The following is a 13,325-nucleotide window of genomic DNA, read 5'->3' as shown; positions in this document are numbered from 1 at the left end:
GTACTTGAAATTGTCATTTCCTTTTTAAAAGCAGAATATTTCATTCTCAGGGAAGTGACTGCAGCAGGCACATGTGCTTACTGTTTGTTAACTTTGTCTTCTTCCAGACGTGTGATATTTAATTAGAGATCTTCAGAGAATAGTGACATGTACACTAGACCCTGAGCTCATAGTTGCATTTCAGAAACTTTCTGGGAAAACAAACACTACTGAGTTTTGTATGGACATCTATGTGGTTCTGGGTGGTATGTGTATGTCTATTTTGGCATTCTAAAGCAGAACTTAACTAAGAGACATTGTTATGAAATTTACCCAAATGATGGAACTGAATTGGAGTTAAGGTATTCCTAGAGATACCATCTATGACTTATTAAATACTATGAATTTTGATGTTCAAAAACTAACATAGGACTTGTTGATTATGTGCAATCCCAGCAATATCATCAATTAATCAGCATATGTATTTAAGATGTGTGAAGGTGACAATATTGCTTAGTGAATTCCATCAGTATTAATATGTATAGAATCCACATCCTTCTTTTTGATATGCTGAATTGAAAAATATATTTATTGCTACTTCTCTCTTTTGTTGGGAATGGTGAGGAGCCATGTACATCAAATATGCTGGATTCCTTTAGAAATGGCTTCAGCTTCTGTCTGAAGGCAGGAAAAACTTTTTAAAACTACTTTTATTGTTTTTCCCTTTACTTTGTTTATGGTGTATATTCACAAGTACATAAATCAACTGGAGAGACAATGCACGGGCATCAGAATTGACACAGCTTCTCAGCACGTTAGAGATACAACTATGAAGGACTCCTAAGCAAGGGAACCTCAATGCTTTTGTGTGTCAACCTGGACTCTTTGGATGAAATTCCATCCAAACATGAAATTCTTCATGTTTGACAACTAAATGGGATAACAAGTTATTTTACATATACCTTTATGGTATCTTTCAGATTGTATCCTTTGATGGAAATTTACATAGTTTCGGATAGGTTATTTTTCCAATTGAAATGTGCTGCTATCAGTGTGCTCAACCCTTGAATGCTGTTTTCCATACTGATAGGAAGACACAAAGGTCTCAGGGAAACAACTTTGTGATAAAGAAATTCTTATGTGTGTCATTACAGTTAAATTGTATATTATAAATATTACTGTTATGGTTGATTACAATCCTGCTGTGAGGTTTTGAAATTTGAAAAAGGGACAGGAAAGATTTTATGACTTTGACAGGGTGACTGATGGATATTGCAAATTTTCATGCTCTCTGGGACTATGGGTGATAGTTGTTTTTAAAAATGAAGATCACATGTCCTAAAATCATAGCAGCATTCATGGTATGTGAGGTATGCTAGATTTCTTTTACTACAAATATATAGCAATTAACTAGTAATATAAAAGTTTTTAAATACAGTTTATTGCTTTATGTTAAAAGTAAATGAACTCTATTCTCAATTGAAAACTGAACATTATTCCTCTAAATGTGACAAGCTTCCTTTTTATCATTCTGTAGTATGAAACTTTGCACTGTACCCAGGAACTGCACTTAGAGGTAGCAAAATTGTATTACAGCAAATATGTGATTCTTTAAATATTAACATGTCGAAGTAGCCTATCTTGTTTCTCCTAAACAAAGATGGAAGTTTTGTCTTTATAGAAAGTTACTGTCATTTTGATAGGTAATCAACAAGTCTGAATAGGTGCTTGGAATTGACCTGGGGAACTCACAAATGAAAAATTAGCTGAAGTTTTTGCAAATGTGATGAACTGTTTCCAAAAAAACAAGTAGAAAGAGGTTTGGACTAGAAATAACAAACCAAGAGGAACAAATGTTTTAAGGCCTTAGCACCTTTAAGCCAGACTGAAAGGATCTCATAAAATATTCTTAACCCATGATTTAGTTCTACATTTCAAGCACCAGTTGAGTCAGGGTTCTGAAAAAGAATTACAAGTCTTATAAATGGCATTACATTTTAGCTTTCCTTGCCCTCCATGTCCTCTGTGTTTACCTCACGAATTTTGAAAGAAGTGCAGCGGGTTCAGGGATACCTCCTGTCCAGAAGGAATAGATGAACTATTTGGATGAGCCCAACATTAACACTGAGAGAAGTGAATAAATGCAAGTACTCAGAAGTGAAATCCCAACTTGCCAAAGAGGAAAGGTGAACCTTTCAAGAAGGTGAGATGATCCCCAGATAAAAACTGCTTTGAGAAGTCAGAGGGCAGGTAGAAGGCCAGTGGTTCCCCAGTGCCTGGCATCACCCAGCAGGCTGGTCACCAGGTGGTGAGCAGGTGGCAAGGGGCCAGGGAGCTCCAGGACTTGAATGATTCCTGCTGCAGGGTCTTCTGGAGGCAGCTGATCACACCTTTCCCCAGTGTGCATTGGACTGTTACCTCAGCACTGTCTCAGGTAAGTTGACCACCCAGAGTAGTAGCAGATGGCCCCAAGTAACTTGTCCTTAGGAGAGGGTCCCTGTGAAGCATTCTAAAGAAACAGCTTTATCTGCCAGTAAGTGAACATGGTTCTCCCCTGGGGACCATGTTTTCTTCCCCATCTTTCATCCATGGTCTCAGGCCCATTTCATCTGACAGTGCAAGAATATTACAAGAAATCTATATGGAACTTAAATAGATAAATGCAAGCAGACTTGCATGTGGTTATACTTAGCTAAATTAGAAAAGAAATACTTCAAGGTACTTCAGTTGTTTGCAAGTAAACCAGTTGATAAAGAGGTTGTGGAAAGATTCCATTTTTTACTCTTCTAAAATGGAAAACAAAAATCACTTAAAAGCTTACAAAATTACCTACAAAAATTGTTGCTGAGATTTTGATAGGAATTGTAACCTTGTACTATTTTTAGGAATTCACATCTTTACCACGTAGTTCTCTAATGCATGAATTCAGTATGTCTCTTCATTTATTGAGATTTCCTTTGATTTCTTTCATCAGATTTGTGTATTTTCAAGATGCATGCTTTGTTAGACTTACCCCTATTTCAGATCTTTTGAATGGTTGTAAGTTTGAATGGATAAAAATTATTTTTAAAAAATTTAGTATCAAGAAAATCACTTAAAAGAAAAATCTTTTGAGTGCATTTTGTCTATTGACATTTAGTGGATCAAAACTGAGTTATAATGCTTCCTGTATTCTCTTGTTCCCATTGGTGAGTTTGTGAGGATCAAAAAGAAGTGCAACCCCTAATCTCACGTTGCACAGAGCTTCTAGTTTCTGGACAGCTCTGGGTCTGAGATGAAGGCCTGTGCCCACAGAATGGGAGAGTACTTCAAGTTTGCTCTGAGCCTCAAAAAGAGCATCTTTTTCTTGCCAGCCCCATCCCCAGACCTCTCTCCTGTCTCCACACACCCTCTCACCATTCCTGCCAGAGGAACAGGCTGTCACCAGGTTTCCTGCAGGGAAAGAGGATGCTTGTGGCTCTGTGAAGATCTGTGACATGGAGGGACAGTGGGCTGCTCTGCAGGGGACTCTGTCCTCCTGTGTGAGCACCGAGGCTCCAAGGTGAGATTGGAGGCTTTGGAAGAGAAGAAAAATGGGATGGTTCTGTAAAAGCTGTATGTAAAAGATACAAGCAGCTTTTATCTTTGCTATCACTTAAATAAACTCTGTAAAATGCTAAAGAAAATTTAAAATGTATTTTCAACCTTATTGGAAAAGAATTTCTCTTCTGTCAAGAGTTTATAACAAGTGGTCATATTTTTCTCTCAGCAGCTCCCTCAGTCTCTGCTTTTATGCTTTTAAGTGTTTTGATTTTTTAAAAAAAAGTTCCAAGCAGGCAATCACGTATGTGTCCAAGCTCAAATATGTCCTGAAGCAATGGAATGCATAGCAATTATCTGTTGTTACAAATGTTACAATCAGGCACCTTAAACTTAGTGACTTAAACTGACAAGAATTTATTCTCTAGTCAGTGGGTCAGCTGGGTGATGTTCTGCTGATCTGAGCAGGGCTCCCTCGTGTGTCTATGATCAACTGGCTGGTTGTCAGGGTCTGGCTGGTCTAGGATGGACCCAAAGAGGACAGGGCAGCTCTCCTCCATGTGTCCCTCACATCCCTCCAGTAACCTAGCAGATGTATTGTTTTTGTGCTGGTAGCAAGAGTTAAAGAATGTAGAAATGCAAGACTCCTTTGTCAAGCCTCTGCTTACATCAGGTTTACCCCCATTCCACTGGCTAAATCAGATCACACGTTCAAACCCAACTTTAGTGTGGGCAGGTGTATCAGGTTTTTATCGCTGTATAACAAATTGCTATACACTTAACAGTTGGAAACTACACACTTTTTTTTTCTCTCACAATTTCTGGAGGTCAGGAATTTGAGCACACCTTAAGTGAATTCTCTCATAGCCTGGAATCAAAGTGTGGGCCAGGGGCTGGGGTCTCATCAGAGCCTTGGGAACCTCTTCCAAGCTCATGTGATTTTTGACAGACTTGAGTTCCTTGTATTCGTAGGACAAGGTCTCAGTAATTGAATGCTGCCTGTAGTCCTCTGCCTGGTGGCCCTTTCTATAGACAAGACAGTTCACATCAAGGCAGCTTGCTTCTTCAAGGCCAGTAGGAAAGTCAGTCTCCCTCTCTCTGTCTGTCTGTAACTCTCTCTCTCTCATTAAGACAGTTTTATAATATAATCAAGTCAAGGCAGTGACAGTCCATCACCTTTTCCATATTCTAGTTGTTATAAGCAAGTCACAGGTGTAGCCTACACACAAGGGTAGGGGATTATACAATAGAATGAATGATTGGGGTCACCTTAGGATGTCTGTCACAGAGAGAAATACCAAAGCCACAGATACAGGTAGACCTGAAAAACTGGGGTCATGAAATATGAAACATCACAATATTAAAATACCTGGAGAAGGAAGAATTGTGTGAGGTAGTCTCATGAAAATGACCTCAGACTACAGGACCTGAATTCTAGAACATTTCCAGTCCCTGTCCCAAGATTCAGTTAGATGCCTTCAACAGGCTATTTGAAAAACAGATCTAATCCAGAAAATAGACAAACCAACCTCAGTCACTGACATGAGAAGCAGGAATGGAAATTCTACTTCTTCCAGAAGCCAGAGGGGCTTTCAGTAGCATCGCAGTTAACATCCCCCACATACTTCTACCTTGATGCAGTGTGCTTGATTTAATCCTTTATCAAGTGGGAACAAATTGATTGTTCTCGGTAATTATGTTTTTATGGAAGAGAACAGGAATTAAATAAGGGAATTATAGAATATAGCTCTATATAGCTACAAGTTGCAATCTTAAAAAAGTACCTCATAAGCAATGAATAGAGGAAAATGTCTCCCAAAGTTAAAGATTCTTCCTCTCTTCTCAAGAGTAAGCGTATATAATTTTATATTCATTTCACTCTTTATATGAAACTGCCCTAAGACCAATTTAATTTGCTGTCATACTATAAAGACTAAATGTCATGAATTAATTGTGTACATACACTGTTTTTGTCTCTTGAGCCATACAGACATTTTAACCATTTTTGGTATGTGCAAAATGTTGTTTATATAACTCAGAAAATTTGTTGCAATTTTCCTAATGAATATATAGGTATAAATATTGTGAATTGCTCAAGAATCAAGAAACAAATTAAAGTCTAAATTTATATGCACATGGAACAAGAAGTAAAGTTGATTAAGGATTTGGGCCCTTGGCTCACATAGACTTGGGTTTGAATGCCAGCTCCATGATTTTCTACTTGGATGACCTCAGACCAAGGACTTAACATTTCTAAGGTTTAGCTTCCACATCTGTATAATGGAGATAATAGTAGATTCCACCCTAAAAGTTTACAGAATCTAGGCTTGATGCAAGAGCTGAGCACTACAATAGGAGTAAGCCACTCAGTACAGTATCAGCCAGACTCCACCCAGACCCCACAGACCCAGGACCCTCGGACTATTTCTGTGTGTGTGGCCTCCTGATGCACTTTCTCTCCCGACAGCCTGCATGTGTGAGGAACTGTCCTTAGGGAACTTGCTGGAACCCATTTTTCCTGCTGGCAATGGTAACACCTGGTACAGGGAAGCAAATCCTCCAGCACCCTCACCTCTGACTGAGACAGCTCTGAGGGTGCTCTTCACTCTTTCACAGTTCCCTGCAGCATCGAGTCAAAGCCACCCTCCACAGCACTGTGTCTGCCTCCCGTCCTGCTCCCGTCTCACCTCTCCTCTCACAGTTTCCCTGGTGACACCTCCTGATGAATGTGTCCCACATCTCAGGACATACTTCTGGGAAAGCCCCCATAAGGCACTGGCAGAATATAAAAGGCCAAATTAATATTAGCTTAAATTTTTTGTGACAAAGAATGTGGATTGACAATCACTTAATGGTACACATGCCCAAGGAAATGATTCATTGATTGATGTCACTGTGGGGTGTCCTGGTACAGCATCCCCATTAAGCAGGAATTAAACTGGGCATAATGATCTGATGGTTGGGACCACACTCCCTGCCTCCTGTAGCTGTCGGTGGGATAACAGAAATCAGCAGCAAAAGGAAAGGATAAACTAACAGTCCACAGCACCTCCCTAGCCTCCTAAAGTAATTTGGAGACATTCTTTCCTGCCCCTGGGTAACCAGCTGCCTCTCTTTGTGATTTATTGTTATACTTTAGATAAAGTCAGGTCAGAATTCCAAGAACAGGAGAGGAAGTTGCAGCAAGCAGGGAGAACCCTTAGGGAGGAAATTGTCTTCCCCTGCCTTCATTCACCACACAAACAGAATAACCTCCACCTCGGGGAGACCTCCCTGCTGTCTAGAACAGATAGAGTCTGCTGATTCTCATTTGGTCTGTAAGAGACATGGGCTGCTTTTCTCCCACGTCCTCACTAGTTTTCCTTTGAGAGTATTTGTTTCTTTCAAACAACCTCAACCAAAGTAATGAACATTACTTTGCTAATTTATTCTTAAAATGCTTTTGAATTATGCTTATTAATCCTACTGTGAACCTTTTAGATGATCTTATCTTCTGCCTTTCCAAAAAATGAATTCTCATGACAGATATATAATTTTAGCATGAAATACATAACAAATGACTACTAAATCTCTTCAAATTGTCAACTGAAAAAAAAAAAGCACAATGTGAGAGTTGTGAATTAACCTTTACTTGGGGCAAAATGAGGACTATAGTCCGGAGACAGCATTTCAGATAGGGCTCAGAAACTGCTCCAAAGCAGTAGGGGGGAAGGTCAGTATACATGTGATTTTGCTGAAAGGGGTGGGGTACATGCCATCAAGCACATATTTATGCAGAAAGTTTCCGCTAGTCTCGTGAAGGTCACTGCTAGTCATGAGGAGCAGACATCACTGGAAGGATTTTAGTGCTTTACTAGATATGAGAAGATGCAAGAATTAGGCTCATAAAATCTTCTCCTAAAACTATCTAACTATCAGAAGACCTGTTCTGCTAGTTTTTCCCAGAGCACAGAGTGCCTCCTTCCTGATCTCTACCCTAAACTCCTTACAGGGGGTGTTGAAGGTCAGCAGCTGCAGCAGCTCATTATTTGATCCTTGTAGACATAGATGGCATAGACGGCAAGTGCCAATTTTTAGTTGGCAAAATGCTTACCAGCATTGTTATGGAATCAAACTTAAGTCCGCTCACCAATCTATTGACACCAGGAAAGTGCAGCATTTATTGCAGTGTGCCAAGCAAGGAGTCCAGGTAGCTAGTGCTCAAAAAGTCCAAACTCCCCAATGGGTTTCAGCAAAGCATTTTTAAAGGCCAGGTGAAGGAGAGGGGTCATAGTGTGTGTGATCAGCTTGTGCACAATTCTCTGATTGGTTGATGGTGAGGTAACAGGGCATTAACATTGTCACAAGTGTTAACATTATCAATCCGTAGGCTCCAGTAGGTCTGGGGGCTATGTGCTCATGGTCATCAAGTAATTAACATTTTCCATTTGGTGGGGGTTTTCACATCTGTAAGACAACTCAGGAAATGTGCATCAGATACTATGGTCTAGGTACTTCAGAGAGGAGCTAAAGCAGAGGATACAGGTGAGCAGTCTGCCCCAGGAAGTCCCCACAGGGTCCTGCTCACTTACAACATCTCTGGTAAGTTACACATTAAGAACATTGGAAACTTTTCTATGACAACCTTCAGAGATTATCATGTTCCCTTTTGTTCCTGTGTCACCTGCCTGGTTGGGCCTAATCATCAGTAACACCATTAACGTTTTGACAACAGGTGCTCCAGTTTGGAAAGTGTATTCCAAAGTCAGTGGTGCAGAAAGGCAGGGAGCGGTAGTGAAATACTTGTTGTTCAAAATCTGCTTGTTCCCTGGGCACCTATGTGAGGAGGAAAATCACTCACTTGTGGCCATGCTCTTAAAGCAATCAGTAGGAGAGGTAGGGAGTAGACTCCCTACACTTGCCCTCCTCCCAGCACAGCACCCCCCCACACACACACACCACTCTTCTGTGAAAGTGGACAGAAGCTTCCTAGTCCTTTACCTATTGGTTAACGTTTCCATGGGTCAATTGAGGGAACACCAAGCTTTATGCTGTCTACAACAATGCAAATCAAAACTACAATGACGTATCACCTCACACTGTTCAGAATGGCCATCATCTGACCATTTATTGTCTACAAACAATAAATGCTGGAGAGGATGTGGAGAAAAGGGAACCCTCCTACACTGTTGGTGTGAATGTAAATTGGTACAGCCACTACAGAGAACAGTATGGAGGTTCCTTAAAAAACTAAAGACAGAACTACCATATGATCCAGCAATCCCACTCCTGGGCATATATCCAGAGAAAACCATAATTCCAAAATATACATGCACCCCAATGTTCATTGCAGCACTGTTTACAATATCCAAGACATGGAAGCAACATAAATGTCCATCAACAGAGGAATGGATAAAGAACAAGTGGTGTATATATACAATGGACTATTAGCCATAAAGAAGAGTGAAATAATGCCATTGGCAGCAACATGGATCGACCTAGAGATGATTCTACTAAGTGAAGTTAGTCAGACAGAGAAAGACAAATGTCATATGATATCACTCATATGTGGAATCTAATTTTAAAAAATGATACAAATGAAGTTATTTACAAAACAGAAACAGACTCACTGATTTCAAAAACAAACTTATGGTTACCAAACGGGAAGCATAGTGGGGAGGGATAAATCAGGATTTGGGGATTAACATACGCACACTACCATACAGTAAGTCCCCTACATACGAACTTTCAAGCTGTGAACTTTCAAAGATGCAAGCGTGCGTTCCATCAACGTCAGGCATGAGTGAAATTGCAGCTTGCCCTCCATCTCTATTGCTGATGATCCTTCAGCTCTACCATCTCCCACCTCCTCTCCCTCCTCCAGTCAGTAACTCTTCTTGCCTGTTCACTTGATGCCAGACCCTGTATGCCAGCTGTTGTACTGTACTACTGTACTTCTCAAGGTACTGTATTGTAAGATTAAATTTTTTCTTCTTTTGTGTGTTTGTTTTTTATGTATTATTTATGTAAAAAGTATTATAAACCTATTACAGTACAGTGCTACATAGCCAGTTGTGTTAGTTGGGTACCTAGGTTAACTTTGTTGGACTTACAAATAAATTGGACTTATGAACACACTCTGAGAACAGAACTCGTTCTTATGTAGGGGACTTACTGTATATAAAATAGATAACCAACAAGGACCTACTGTATAGCACAGGGAACTCTACTCAATATTCTGTAATAACCTATATGGAAAAGAATCCAAAAAAGAATGGATATATGTATATGTATAACTGAATCACTTTGCTGTAACCCCTAAAACAAACACAACATTGTAAATCAACTATACCCCAATAAAATTAAAAATAAAACACACACTCATCCTAAGAGCAAATGAAGTGTATGCAAAAACAATGTGTTAACTCCCAAAGACTCCCAACTTGATGGGATGTGATAGATTACTGGGTTGAGTCCTTTGCTGTGGCTCTCTCACCTCACTGATATCAGCTCTATCATGTGATGCACTTTAGATATTAACAGCACACGTTGCAGCAGTTATTGGTATGTCCTTGTGTGGTGGGGCATAACATGCATTTTTGCCATTTCCATGAAAAAAAAAACATGCCCTCCTGGTTCAAAGGGGGGATGAGTGATACATGAAACGAATCTCAGTTTGTAGCTTGGAGGCAGGCCCAGGGAATCCCAGCCTAGATTAGTCAATCCCCAGTGGAACTGTAGCCAAAAGAGTGAGAATAATTATTGTTGTTTTAAGCCATTGAATTTTGGGATAGTGTAAAACACACCCCACTTTCAACATTTATTTGGCCTCACTTGTCCTACAGTGAATTGATTCTGCCACATTTTCACCATCCCTTACATTGCTCATAGCTTTATTTTCCCTCCTATCCAGCATAGATTCTATGGATCATCATTGAAATTACTTCCTTTTATTCATGATCAACTTTATCACCTGGTAAACCCCTATCATGATTACATCAACCTGTCACCCCGACCCCCACCACATTTCCAACCAATAACCCTAGACCTGGTCAGAGAAAAACATACAATCCTGTCAGCTGGTCTCATGAAGCTCAAATTGGTGCCACTTAGCAGTACCACTGTATGGTTCTAGGCTCTTTACTCTCACAACCTCCTGTAAGTAATTTTACTTATTTCACTCTATCATTTTTTCCCACTCTTTCGAATTTTCATTACCTCCTCTTCCATATTCACTCTTACTGATGACTCTGATTACTCTTGCACAAGCAACTGGAAGCACTTTCACTTACTCTCTCTATCATATCTACCCAACTCTTGCCTCAGTGCCTATCACACGACCTTCGCTCTTACTCCCAGGGTTAAACCATCCTTGTCTTAAAACCAGTCCCTTCCTTGTCCACTAGATGCATTTCTTCCCACATAGTCAGAGACACTGCTCCAGGGAACTGTCTTTCCTCTCCTTTCCATCATTAGTTTTTTCTTTTCTTCTGGATTCTCACATATACACATGCTATGATTTCTTCCATACATATATAAAAGACACACAGTCTTTTAATTCTAATCATCCTTCAGGCTAGTCAAGGTCTCAGACTACGACCAGGGCTGCTATGATGAGAGGATATATGAGTGAGAAAGGAAATCATGGGAAGCATGGGAGCTTTTTTGTTTGTTTGTTTGTTTTTATTTTTTTATACAGCAGGTTCTTATTAGTCATTAATTTTATACACATCAGTGTATACATGTCAATCACAATCGCCCAATTCAGCACACCACTACCCCCACCACCCCGCCGCTTTCCCCGCTTGGTGTCCATACGTTTGTTCTCTACATCTGTGTCTCAATTTCTGCCCTGCAAACCAGTTCATCTGTACCATTTTTCTAGGTTCCACATATATGCGTTAATATATGATATTTGTTTTTCTCTTTCTGACTTACTTCACTCTGTATGACAGTCTCTAGATCCATCCACGTCTCAACAAATGACTCAATTTCGTTCCTTTTTATGGCTAATATTCCATTGTATATATGTACCACATCTTCTTTATCCATTTGTCAGTCAATGGGCATTTAGTTTGCTTCCATGACCTGACTATTGTAAATAGTGCTGCAATGAACATTGGGGTGCATGGGTCTTTTTGAATTATGGTTTTCTCTGGATATGTGCCCAATAGTGGGATTGCTGGATCATATGGTAATTCTTAGTTTTTTAAGGAACCTCCATACTGTTCTCCATAGTGGCTTTATCAATTTACATTCCCACCAACAGTGCAAGAGGGTTCCCTTTTCTCCACACCTTCTTCAGCGTTTGTTGTTTGTAGATTTTCTGATGATGCCCATTCTAACTGGTGTGAGGTGATACCTCATTGTAGTTTTGATTTGCATTTCTCTAATAATTAGTGATGTTGAGCAGAATTTTATGTGCTTCTTGGCCATCTGTATGTCTTTTTTGGAGAAATGTCTATTTAGGTCTTCTGCCCATTTTTGGATTGGGTTGTTTGTTTTTTTGATATTGAGCTGCATGAGCTGTTTATATATTTTGGAGATTAATCCTTTGTCCATTGATTCATTTGCAAATATTTTCTCCCATTCTCAGGGCTGTCTTTTTGTCTTCTTTATAGTTTCCTTTGCTGTGCAAAAACTTTGAAGTTTCATTAGGTTCCATTTGTTTATTTTTGTTTTTATTTCCATTACTCTAGGAGGTGGATCAAAAAAGATCTTGCTGTGATTTATGTCAAAGAGTGTTCCTCCTATGTTTTCCTCCAAGAGTTTTATAGTGTCTGGTCTTACATTTAGGTCTCTAATCCATTTTGAGTTTATTCTTGTGTATGGTGTTAGGGAGTGTTCTAATTTCTTTCTTTTACATGTAGCCGTCCAGTTTTCCCAGCACCACTTATTGAAGAGGCTGTCTTTTCTCCATTGTATATCCTTGCCTCCTTTGTCATAGATTAGTTGACCATAGGTTCATGGGTTAATCTCTGGGCTTTCTATCCTGTTCCATTGACCTATGTTTTTGTTTTTGTGCCAGTACCATATTGTCTTGATTACTGTAGCTTTATAGTATAGTCTGAAGTCAGGGAGTCTGATTCCTCCAGCTCCATTTTTTTCCCTCAAGACTGCTTTGGCTATTCGGGGTCTTTTGTGCTTCCATACAAATTTGAAGAGATTTGTTCTAGTTCCGTAACAAATGCCATTGATAATTTGATAGGGATTGCATTGAATCTGTAAATCGCTTTGGGTAGTATACTCATTTTCACAATATTGATTTTTCCAATCCAAGAACATGGTATATCTCTCCATCTGTTGTTGTCATCTTTAATTTCTTTCATCAGTGTCTTATAGTTTTCTGCATACAGGTCTTATGTCTCCCTAGGTAGGTTTATTCCTGGGTATTTTATTTGTTTTATTACAATGGTAAATGGGAATGTTTCCTTAATTTCTCTTTCAGATTTTTCACCATTAGTGTATAGGAATGCAAGAGATTTCTGTGCATTAATTTTGTATCCTGCAACTCTACCAAATTCATTGATTAGCTTGAGTAGTTTTCTGGTGGCATCTTTAGGATTCTCTATGTATAGTATCATGTCATCTGAAAAGAGTGACAGTTTTACTTCTTTTCCAATTTGGATTCCTCTTATTTCTTTTTCTTCTCTGATTGCCGTGGCTAGGACTTCCAAACCTATGTTGAATAATAGTGGTGAGAGTGGACATCCTTGTCTTGTTCCTGATCTTAGAGGAAATGCGTTCAGTTTTTCACCATTGAGAATGATGTTTGCTGTGGGTTTGTCATATATGGCCTTTATTATGTTGAGGTAGGTTCCCTCTATGCCCACTTTCTGCAGAGTTTT

The sequence above is a fragment of the Balaenoptera musculus genome, chromosome 11, assembly GCF_009873245.2.
Source record: "Balaenoptera musculus isolate JJ_BM4_2016_0621 chromosome 11, mBalMus1.pri.v3, whole genome shotgun sequence".
NCBI classification, from domain to species: Eukaryota; Metazoa; Chordata; class Mammalia; order Artiodactyla; family Balaenopteridae; genus Balaenoptera; species Balaenoptera musculus.
This window is presented reverse-complemented; position numbering follows the sequence as displayed.